At 38.4% G+C, this 11,959-nt stretch overlaps 1 protein-coding gene across 2 annotated transcripts in view; it reads right to left on the bottom strand.

Annotated features, from left to right (window-relative positions):
• Window positions 1–10,062, bottom strand: part of nfasca (neurofascin homolog (chicken) a) — a 159,103-nt gene extending 149,041 nt beyond the window's left edge. The window contains exon 1 of one of the 2 annotated variants that reach the window (XM_029427533.1): window positions 9,930–10,062. The gene's annotated coding sequence lies outside the window, so the exon portion shown is untranslated. The remainder of the gene's footprint in view (window positions 1–9,929) is intronic. The other variant, XM_029427536.1, reaches the window with a different exon arrangement.
• Between the last annotated feature and the right edge of the window lie 1,897 nt (window positions 10,063–11,959).

Genomic DNA, 11,959 nt, shown 5'->3' on the forward strand with positions numbered 1-11,959 from the left:
TGTGTATGTCTCATTTGCAGGGCGACGGTAAAGCGGTACATTGTGGAAACACATCAGTACGTGTCACAGAAGCTACCATGCTAACTAACTAACTACCCACCTGCAGCACTGCGGGCAGAACAAGCCGTGAGTTAAAGACAGCTTTGGGCAGCAGCAGTCTGTTTTCACGAGGCCGGTGAAAAAGTCACAAAAAGCAATGGAAGCTTCATTTTTATTAAAGTACAAGAAAGCCTTTTCGGACAAAGAGGTCTTGAAAGGTGCAATGATGGTTATTGAAAACACTGTTCTAACACGAGAAGAAAGGTTCCGATGTCATCTCCACTCTCTCTGATGTTACAAAGTTAGTGGTTTGTACAAACAGGATATAATCTGAAGATGTGACCGTTAATGATTTCCTATAAAATGTTACAGAAGTGATACTTTGTACTAAAATATAACTGGTGTGATTTTGAACAAAATGCTACAAATGTGCTCATTCATACAAAACTGTCAATAAAGATATTTACAAAAATATCAGAGATGTGATAACTGACTTTCAAATGTTGAAATAGATTGAGAAAATAAATAAATAACGTTGCATGTTTAAATATATCTGTTTCCTACCATGGTAAATCATTGTTAATAATGATTGTGAGGAATAATTAACATTAACATGTGATCAGACAGTCTCTTCACATATGTTATGATTATTATGATTATTATTATTATTAATGATAATATTATCATTCAAGGTGAACCGTGCAACTATGTTATTCAGGAAGTTTGTATCAAACAAGTAGCCCTTCTTATTATTCAGTACCCTCTAAGTAGCTCTCAGTATCAAAAAGGTTGGTGACCACCCCAGCTGTAGACAATGGATGGATGGATTTCCCTAACATAAAAAATGAAATACACGCAAGCACACATGCCTATTCGATGTGAACCGTGTCATTCTTTTGGAGTCAAAGGATACAATGATTGTTGCCCTGATCTTGTAAATTCCTGTCTCAGAGTTATAGACCACTGTGTTGTGTTTTAGTGTATGATAAGCCAACACACAAATTATTACTACTACTTAACGGAGATTCCTGGACCGCGTTTCATCTGGTCCCCAGTACCTGAAACAACACACCCCCACCAACACAGATCTAAGTGTTAGTTGTGTATATGTAAGGATGTAAAGGCTGACAAGTCGTTACCATGACAATCGTTCTGCCCCGATGCAATGACATGAACAAATTAAAGTTTGTACTTATAGCTATAGAGATTGTGGAGCTACAAACAGACCAGTGGGGCAGGAAATACATGATGTATGTGTAGATTGTGTACCTCTGACTTCTTAGTTGTGCTAACCCACACATCTGCTTCAACCTGCAGGTTCAAGTTGCTCTGAAATAGAAAAGCAAGTTGCAATGTTTAATTGGGGTGATAACATTTGATGTTCACCTTCATTTAGATCTTTAATAACGCTGCTTTTGATAGAGCTTTAGATAGTCATAGTATTTCCTTGGCCTAATTACACTCAAGCTGCTTCCAGAGAAACACCTATCTCTGCTCTCTCATAAGACGGTGGTTAGTACAATGGTATATTACTGAATTTACGTTTAATCACAGATGTTAAGCCAACAATATCAGCACTGGAATCATATTGATCAGACACACTCTCCTCCTTGTTCCCTGTTTTCTATTCATCCAGTCAGTGGTCTCAGTAGAAACTGGGGCCTGGAGCATTACCAGACCCCAGGTCACTTCCCTCCTCTGCCCATCTTTTCTCTACATCCTCTATTTATCCTATTCACCTGGCAGTCCGCCAGACAGAGCTGTGCCATTGCCCTTCACTCCAGACACTCACTATTCTATTTTCAATCTTGGTATGTACGTCTCCTTTTCCCTCTCTTACCCCTCTCTTTACCATCCATCTTCTTTTCTCTCTCTGTTGCTTCTCACATCCCTCCATAGCCACTGAGGAAACAGTACCTTCTGTGAGGCGTTTAAAAATAGACGCTGCTGAAAAGCATAACACTTAACACTTAAATGACACTTAAATGCACAGCTCAGGTAACATGAGAAGAAACCCAGACAGATGGAAGCTGAGCTGTCAAAAAGTGTTTTCAATCAAAGACTACTTTAGAGTGGGATGATATAGTTCAGGGGTCACTAACAGGCGGACTGCGGTCCGAGTCCGGATCCAGACGCCGACCTATCCGGACCCGGACCTATAATCAATAAATTATTAAGGGATTTTCAGACCAATTACATGCGAGTTAAACCATCCCACATGATGCTACGCAGCCAATCAAATCTGTGCATTCCAGGCGGCAAACATTGCGACTCTGAATACAGACAGATGAGAGGCGAGAGGCGAGAGGTGAGAGGCGAGTGATAGACGGAAAGCGATTAGACGAGTGAGCGGCAGATAGGGAGAGAAAAATAACTACTCATGGCGCTCTCCAAGAAGAGAAAAGTCAACAGAGCTTTCAACCCAGAATGGACTCATTCGTTCATCCTTCCCACTGGGAGCACAACACCAGTGTCTCATATGCTCAGAGACCGTGGTGCTCATTAAAAGTGGTGATGTGAAACGCCACTATGAGACCAAACATACCCACTCAAGTCTGAACTGAGGGCACAGAAAATAAGCACTCAGAGCCCAATGTGATTTTGATTTGTGACTAAATAAAGCAAGTAGGCCACCTGACAGCATCATCAGCTACAGAACAGTTTAACCCAGGATGTGCTAGTCTGGGTTAAACTGTTCAATTGTTAAGATGTGTTGGGACTGATTTATTCTAACATTGGTTGAGAGTTAAATCAAGATGTGAAACAGTTAAAGAAAAAGGGAAACTCAAGCTGCTGCTACACTTTATTTATTTTTTCTAAGATTAAGCACTTTATTTTAAGATGCACAATTTTTCAAAGGCTATTTTTTTTATTTTCTCAACTTTATTTTTAAATGCAGCCCGAGAAGAACATTATACATATCTACAGTATTATATATATCTGTATAGTTCAATGTTAAGTGACAATATTGTCGAAATGTTTTTAAATTGTACTTTCTTTATTAGATTTGACAGTCAGTTGTTGATGACGTGCAGACGTTGATACAGCTACTAGGCTACTTCAATATATATATATATATATATATATCACACTAATTCATAACGCAAGTTAGACATTATGATGCTCCGGACCTTTGCTTGCGGAAATTTTCTCTAACTGGACCTCTTAGAATTTTAGTTGAATACCCCTGCATGTTCATGCAGCAGTCATTTCTGACTGTCAAGAAAGCCAAATTATCGTTCTGTCTCTCTCCAAAAACAGACAAACCCGCTGACTAAAACCAGTAAAAAGACTGAATAAAGCAGTTTCACGTTAAAAATCAGTGTTTCCCTGGTAAAAACAGGAAGCATACAAGCTAAAGGCTAACAATAGCTCATCTTGTTTCTCTGATTACTTAAGATCCAGACATCCGAAAACTAAACGTTATAATATAGAGTTAAAAACCACAAAGACCTAAAAAGTGTATGGGAAAAATGTGGCTGGATGAAAAGTCAGTTTATAACAGCTTCTGGCAAACAACCACAATGCTGAGCATGCACAAAGAGGATATGACGCCATTACAGGAGACCAGATGAAACGCACCGTTACCTTCATTTATATTGTAAATGTTTCTATATAAAATAGGTCTAGTCGTTTTTAGACATTTTAAAGTGGAAATGTTACATAATGTACCTTTAATTGGCACTCTAACTTAGTTCAAATGTGCTGGTGAGAGTGTAACAACCAATTACTTAAAAATTGTTTCTGTTCTAAAATGTGGTATCATAAAAATTCTTCCTGAATGCCAGAAAAAACAGATACATACAATACATTTCATTATTAGAAAATGTCATTGTGAGTTTTCTTTCTTCTGGAATAGAGAAATTCCAATTCCAGTTTCACTTTGGCTCTCTAAAGACACTTGACTGAAGCATCTCTCCTCAGATGGAAGCCCAGCTGGTGGGAGCAACAAAAAGAGCTACTTACCTGGTTATACTTGGATTAAATGGAACACAACCTACCCTAATACTGTTGTCTGACTGAATGGCTTCATAACAGTTCTCTGTGTGTCCCTCAGCCAGAGTCCGACTGGATGCTCACCTGCGGTTCAAACTATATTTGGTGCCAGGTTAAGTATTAAAACCCAACATTCACCCCAGGAGGTCGATTTTTCTAATCCCATGCCAGTGGAGCAACACAAACACAGAATTAATTTACCCATTTTACCCACAATCCACCTGGGCTGACTCTGTCCCATCTGCACTTGCTGCTCCATTTAACTGAATAGGAGCCAGGATAAAGGTTCACTGGGAAAGCAGCCATATGGCCTGCTGCTGCTGTGTACTAACTACTATGTACTCATTATACCGCACATTGATTAATAAATGTTTCTAAAGGCTGGTATTTATTTTTGTGCCAATGTAACAGATTTCTTACTTGTTTGTATTGTAAGTGTGTTCTTGTCAGGGTGGAGCAGCCTCTGAAACGGCATCAACACCACCATGAGACACTAAAACTGATGTAATACTTGCTTTAAATCATAGCACTCATATACTCTCTGAACTCCCTGGAGCAACTCAGGGTACCTTGCTCAGGGGTACAATGGTGGCAGCCACAGTGAACTCACAACCTTCTGGTTTGGAAGGCGTACCACCAGACCACCACCAACCTATATATTATTTTTCTTGAGGTCAGGAATGTGACAGGATGTGGAATTATGTTATGGTTGTTCTTCATGTACTCATTTAGAGAAAACATGAAGAATAGGCAAACTGTTCCTAAACATAAAATATTTGTACTTATAGCTATATATACATTTTGGAATGTTGGTTTGTTGTTTGACTGTTGGACACATAAAGATGCACTCACTGTGTGTCTGTGAGTGTATGAAGGAAACATGTATTGTGTGTAACAACACTGGCATCTGCTGGCCAAAAACCTGAACTGCAGCATGGTTTAATCAAACAACTTTCAGCAGAAGCCCAGGGTTTTCAGAAAAAAGTTTAAGGGAAATTATTACATGATTATGGCAACTTAGACATTTTCTATGTTTTTTTATCAAAGGGTCCAAACTTTGTCATGTCAAAGAGGATATCGTTCTCAGGCCCAACTGCTGGATTTCAATGCCTCCTACAAAACTTGGAGTTAGGTATCCAGTTGTGTACCGTCTGAAAAAGTATTTTTGTCTGATGTTACAACAGCTATTGTTCTGTTCTGAGATGAGGTACACATCAAAAGCTAATGAGTGACTTAACTGATGTGTTGTAAAACTCTTTAATCCATGTACGTATGCCTTGCACAGGTGTCCCGGACTGTGCAACAGCATAATAAATGATCAAGATTTATCAGGTTTTGAATGTCAATGTTAGAAAAGACAAACCTGGAGCGCCCTGGTAGCCGAATGGTTATATCAAAAGCCACATAACTGCAACATTACGGCTCCAATTACAGTCAGGGACCTTTGTTGCCTGCCATCGCCCGTTTCCTCTTCACGTTTAACTGTCTAGAAAAGGTGAAAATGCCAGAAAAGCCTTGTGCAATCTTCATCTGGGCAGGATCCCTGACATGATGCAACACTGCCACTTCGCCCAAACCATCACATCATGGTCGAATATGCCTGATCAGCATTCTAATATTCTAATTGTGCAACCTTCTTATATGCACATACTTCCACAGCAGCACACAGTAGTTTAGCTAGTGACTGGAAAGTGTCATCATGTGAACATGTGTTGGGATGTGAATCCAAGCTATTAAAGGCCTCAGACTGCTTGAAGCAAAGTGCTTATCAGCTCGTCAAACAGTGTCTGAAACCCCCTTTCCAAGGGCAGAACATGACAGCTCAATTGTCGTTTTAAAAACCTTCCATAACAAACACAACAATCATGGCCACTTTATGCAGCAATTTGCGACAAGGGTGGAGGTGTGAAAGGGGACAGGGTTTGATTTCTCTCTGAAGTTCTCTTTATCATTGTTTACACTTTTCCAACTTTTCCATAACATGATCACATCAAGACTACAAAGGCACGCAAAATCAAATTCTTGGAGAGAGATAGGGAAGGCAATGGAATGCAGCCAGGAGGAGGCTACGGCCATCTGAAACAGTGTGGCCATTCAGAACAGGAATACCTTTAGACTTATTTGGACAACACCTCATAGAACATAGTTCTTCAGAACCATAGAAAGCCTGAGATATTTCCAATTGGATGTCCACAGTGTGGCCTCACACACTGCTTCCTCTCCTGTTAATCATCAGAGGAAGTTAATCAAACTGCTGACACCTGACACCCTGGAGTCAGATTTCTCAGCAAAGAAACATATGCATATCATCCTGCAGCCCATTATTTATTTGGTGCCGTGTTCATCTTTCGTCATAACCCACCAGATCAGTTTCATTACAGAACAGCACCGGCCATGAAACCCACCAAAGAAAGCTTGGGTCTATGTCACGATAACATGAAAGCTGTTCTGACTGCCCTGAAATCTTTAATTCATAGTGGAAATAACATATTCCATAACGGAAGCAGGGCATGCACTGGTAGATCTAGATCTGCAGATCCAAAAACACTTGTGTGCCAGCCATTTTTGTCAAATGTAGTTCAGTTGTTTAATAACGAAAGGACATTTTCAGAAAGGAGTAATCATTAGCCGTGTCCACATTCAAGAACTGGATCCTCTGAAGGACATTTGATGTCATAATTTTGTTTATAGTTCATTTCAATATGCTTTAATGGAAAGTAACTATAAACAAAGACAACACTTAGAACTAAAGTATATCATATCATACTGTATGTCATTATTGGATTCAGAGAAGGTAATGGATTCTCAGTGTGTGAGAAAATTATCACCTCTCCAAGGTTCATCAATACAGGCAAGAAATCGCAATCACTTATTGGTAATAAATCTAATGATCATATATCATACATAATACAGTATATCTAAATGAATGCAATACAACTGTGATCAGTATTTGTTGGGCAGAAAAACTCAAGCCTTCTTTGAAAATAGAGTGATTTTGTAGTAAATAGTTGAGCAATATAGATTCTCAGCTGAGGGAATACGTTGTATATTCACACTTCTTGTGCCAAAACATTACATTAATGTCAGTAGCACAAGCTGTATGTTTTTGCCGTGGCAATCAATATAACAACTGATTACAAACACTAATTAGAAAATGTATTAGTCTTTATAACAGACAACAGTCAATCAATACATTTCTTTTCACGTATCCTTCAAAAACGGACAGTGTAAGGCCTAAATGCAATTATTAAGTATAACTAATTAAATCTGATGCATCAAAGAGAAAGAGTCAACCGTCGTGGTACCTGTGATCTTTAATTAGGGTTTAGGTTTTGCCGAGCCAGCTAAGACAAAGAGACCCTGGGACTGTCGAACTTGCTTTGTATTACAGCCACCGGAGCTAACTCACTGCCAAACTGCTGCTCACATTAGCTAAAGAGCAAACTTACAAACTACTCTACATTTTTTCTTGGTTTGTGGTTAAGGTGGCTTGCTTGACCGATTTCCACAGAAACATAACCAGATTTTTTTAGAAGAAGCTGGTTCATCCAGATTGTATGTTCCCACATACAATGAGTTGTTCCTTCAACAACAACTCATTGATTTAAATAATTCCAGAAACTGAAGAGACAAATGACGCAAAAATGCAACTAAAGTTCTGATTATCCATCAAGTAGTGTACTGTATAGTAGTCTTTAAACTACAATGTGTTGGTGTTTTGCAATAGGATTTTAACCCAGATGTTAGTTTCACCCTATTTGGTGAAAATCTTTAAATAAAATACATTTATAATTAAAAAAAAAGTTAAAAGTTAAAGCTTTTAACTTTTTTTTAATTAAATATAAAATATAAAATAATAAAATTTAATAAAACAATATTAAGGGGAACTATCAATGATGCATCCAATCTACATGTCCAAAAACATATTAAACATATCATGTTTTGACCTATGACCCCACACCAATTTCCAGTGGGTGCGCCAATAGTTAGTGAAAATCTGCTTTGACACATGAAAATGCATATACTAGTGTGTAAATCTAATGAATACTGTGTAAAATTGCTACAACCATTAGAAAATACGAAAGATAAAATTTAATATTTTCAACTTGCAGCTCAATTAATTAATTTCACTGCAAAATATAATTTTCTTATTACATATCATGTTTTAGATATATTTAAATTATTATTATTTTTATATGTGATTCAACATTAATCATCAACATGTTTGAAAATTGAAAACACAAAATAAACTGAGATACTTTGTTGTGTAATAGTTACAGACAAATGACATCCGTCAGTTTAGTACATAAATGCTGTGACTCCATGAGAATGTCATTATTATGTTAAAATGAATGAAAGTAGTTTTTATTGTAGGTCAGCTGTTGATATTGAGGATGTAAATTGTGTTAGAAAAATAACTGAGTTATGAATAAATTATTGGTAAAAGTTATAAGCACTCTTTCAAGCAAAGAAAGAGTTTGCTGTGAAAATTGATGGTTCATTCCGCACTTCAAATGCTGGGAAAATTAGAGTAGAAAGAGTTCAATGTTATAAACTCTTACCACTCACATGGCTGGGTGCATGCATTAGGCTCTGATTACACCAATCAATAAGCAAATCTTTCTTTGCAGTTACACAGTCACAGCAAAGCACATACAGGCCACAGCCCCCATATAAGAACACTATAGGAATATCAAAGTCAAAATAATAATATATTTGATACATTTTGAGTAGCTAAACTTTGCTGATTATACTTCTGGGCTACTGGACTTCAAAATGACTTGATTTGAAGGATATAAGACCAATGTCTTATATCCTTCAAACCAAGTCACAGTATACACACCACTTAATAACTCACACCACATAAACTACAATATGATAGTTGTCAATGAAAACATTAGGTAAGAAGAGAAGAAACATCACAGTAACATCCTTCAGGTCACTATTACATTACAGTTCATTTATTTGTTACACTATTGTAACATTGTAAAATTGTACACATCACTATTGATGATAATCCCTGTGGAAACATTGTGACTGTAACACAGGGCTACTGTTGACATACAATATTACGTAGCAAGAGATTAAAAATATAACTAAACTCGCTACGGAGTGCAGACTGACGTGGGACTATTATAGGAATAAAATATGACATGGTCAGATGGTATTAAGATAGATACCCTGAAGTACAACAAGGTCACCATGTAATGTACTGTAGCACAGGAATATATATGCGCATAAATCTCTAGTAATACTACAGGAATATACGTTTTGTGTCGTCCATTGGGACATTGTAACAAGCTATAATCGACTATAAATGTTGTGCTTTTTCATGAGGTCGCCTGCCTCACATTCAGATGAGGTCTGATATACTTCCAGCGTTGAGACAGACCTGGCTCACCCTGTGTGCAGCCCAGGCTGCAGCCCTGGGGCCTAACCAAACAAGCCCAACTTGACATCCTTTTAAATGTCCCCGTTCGCTCGTCCTCTGCAATGACACCTCTCCTCAAACACCATACACACACGGGCCTCTGCAGATTTAGACGGCGAGGCACAGCCCGGTCATTTCCCAAGACTTTGGTACCTTTATTAGCGATTTGCGCAGAGCAGCAAAAATCCCACGAAACCGCAGCATCATCCAGAAGATGCGCAGAGAGAGGCGGGGGCCCGTGTTCACCGGGTGCCCGAAAAAGACTGCATTGAGACTGGGCAATATAGCGTTCCGAGCCTTCTGGATGGGACCGGAGCAGCATTCTGTCCTGCTGTCATTTTTCACATCCTCGGTTCTCATTACCACCCGGTCTAGCCCCGCCAGAACCGGGAAACCACCCGATGCGTCAGTGCGAGGGAGCTACAACTACACAGCATCACAGTAGAAAGTAGTTTCCGCTTACCTGTCCTGGCCCTCTGCTGCACCGGGAACCGTCAACTCCGAAAGAAAACTATCCGCCTCCTCCTCTGTGCTGTCGGTGTTACGGCAAGCTCTGACTCGGTATTTCCTGTCACTGCGGTGCAGGTCTCTCTCTCCCTCTCCCTCTCCCTCACTCACTCTCGTGGACTCGCTGCACTCTTCCCCTCCTTCAACTGTTCTGTTTGGTCTGTAAACGCGAATCCCAGGCTGTGTCGCTGCGTGCACACGCCCCACACGTAACCAGGGGTTGGCGGGCAGGTGGCTGGGGTGGAGAGCATGACAAGAACGAGGATTCCTGTGGTCAAAATATAATTACGGTGGATACTTCTTTCATAAAACTATAGATTTGAAGAGAAACTGTTTAATGGATTTTAAAAAGTGCTCTAAAGTCTTATTTTTATGTTAAACAAATATTATGAAGAAATAAGTGCATCAAGGTAATATATGCAAGCGTATTAAAACAAAGCTGGTGGTGCACTATAATACACATCAGTAATTTATGATTAATATTTGATTTTTCAGATATGGCACCTGCTGAGACCATTGTGTGTGTTACCCATAGACTGTATAGTGTTACCACAATACAACTTGGCCTTACAAGGACATGCTGTATATACTACATAATCTGACAGGTGTAATGTAATGTATTCAATGATACAGGTTATCTCCACATAGAGTATGGTTTAATGGCGTCTGTATGAGCAGACACCATATAACTAACATTCTCAATATGGGATCATTTGTATTGCTTTAAATACATGTATAGCTAGATGTGCTATGTTGTTTTTATCCTGTACACACAACATCTATTGCACGTCTGTCCATCCTGGGAGAGGGATCCCTCCTCAGTTGCTCTCCCTGAGGTTTCTTCCATTTTTCCCCCTTTAATTTTGGGGTTTCTTTTAGGAAGTTTTTCCTTGTGCGATGCGAGGGTCTAAGGACAGAGGGTGTCGTAGCCTGTACAGTCTGTAAAGCACACTGAGACAAATGTATAATTTGTGATATTGGGCTATACAAATAAATTTGATTTGATTTGATTTGATGATGATGTTTAAATGTCAGGCCAAGCTTTAAAGCAAGTTATTCACAGTCTCAACCCTCTTTGACTGAGCCTAACAGCTTGAACAATCAATTCTGACCATCTTTTTGGAAATCTGCAAATCCCCAACTTGGAATACTAAAAAGTTGGAATATGTTTCTTCATGTAGTTATCACACATACATCGTATGAATAATCCAATTAAAAATATATGTGAATGTTAAATTGTAATTCAATGTAATACTTTAATATGACGTTGACAAATATTTTGAAATGAGTTAAGGAGAGGTGGATCAGATATGCCCAGGTGTGAGATATCAATTGACTGTACCTAAAAAGAGTAATGGGTGAGTGAGCGGGAGATATGAGCGAAAGAGAGACATACAACACAAAAGTGCCTCTGACTAGCATGTAACATCTGGGTTTCCCAGTAGTTCAGCGAGTTGGATGCCATTTACTCACAGCTTGAATTTTTAAATGTGGTTTATTACTTTGTAGCATGATATCATACCATTTTCCCACAAGCATTTTTCTAACAATGAAGAATTGAGTTTAACATGTGGAGGATTTCATTTGTTTTGTTGTGTGACAGTTATTTGATGATATAGTGACTTTTTGAAAATTGGTTAAAGGGTTTCTAAACTGTACTATGTTTCTTAAGAGAGAGAGTTAATTTGTTGCCATTTGAAGTTCTATTTATTGTTTACTTCATTTTGTAATTGGTACTACCAGTAAGTCTCCAGCAAATGACAGTGTTTTTTATGGACGATAAGCAGATCAAGAGAAAGAGGAGTTAAAATGTTATTTTCTACTCTTTCAGGTGATTTAGATTTATTTATATGCATTTTATTTTATAATATCATTTATGTTATATCTATCATGTTAGATATGTAAAACAACAAAGGTAACCAATTTATACAAATAGTTCCCCTTTGTAATTAGCAGAAATCCATTAACACACTGCAAATATTAGCT

This window comes from Cottoperca gobio, unplaced genomic scaffold, assembly GCF_900634415.1.
Source record: "Cottoperca gobio unplaced genomic scaffold, fCotGob3.1 fCotGob3_332arrow_ctg1, whole genome shotgun sequence".
NCBI classification, from domain to species: domain Eukaryota; kingdom Metazoa; phylum Chordata; class Actinopteri; order Perciformes; family Bovichtidae; genus Cottoperca; species Cottoperca gobio.